Raw genomic sequence first — 539 nt, 5'->3', positions numbered from 1 at the left:
TTCCAATTGAATTAGATTGATCGTGGAGAGGATTACAGAGCAACACTACAAAATGCTCATTTTCATTCTTACAAGTAAGGACATTTTTTTTGGTGTAAGTACTACTAATTGGTAGCAGGTGTAGTATCTTGTTAGCTTTGATCTTCGACCATTAACAGAACCGGAGTAATTTGTGGGTCTTGTATGCGTTTAGAAACATGGTTCCAATGCAAGTAATTATGTAGAGAAAATATTTATCTTAGTACTTATATTAACGTAGTTTTTCAGCCCTGGGCATGAATACATACAATCTCGAAGGCATAAAGCGAATAGTCGAACTCCAAAGAGCATAGGTACCACACAGTACCTTGTTATTCAGCTGAACTAGAAGTATACTACATCACAGTATTTCATATGTCAATAAACCCCAGGGTAAATTCGTTACTTCACATCGTAAAACGAGTTTATTACCCCCAAAACTCACGCCTTACGCTGTTCAAACAGTCCCCATCGACGATCACGTTCTGATTACGACCGCCGTAGCACAATACTTCACAAGA

The sequence above is a fragment of the Phytophthora parasitica genome (genome assembly GCF_000247585.1).
Source record: "Phytophthora parasitica INRA-310 unplaced genomic scaffold supercont2.3, whole genome shotgun sequence".
Lineage (NCBI taxonomy): Eukaryota > Oomycota > Peronosporomycetes > Peronosporales > Peronosporaceae > Phytophthora > Phytophthora nicotianae.
The sequence above is the reverse complement of the archived record's forward strand: the minus strand, read 5'-3'. Positions refer to the sequence as shown.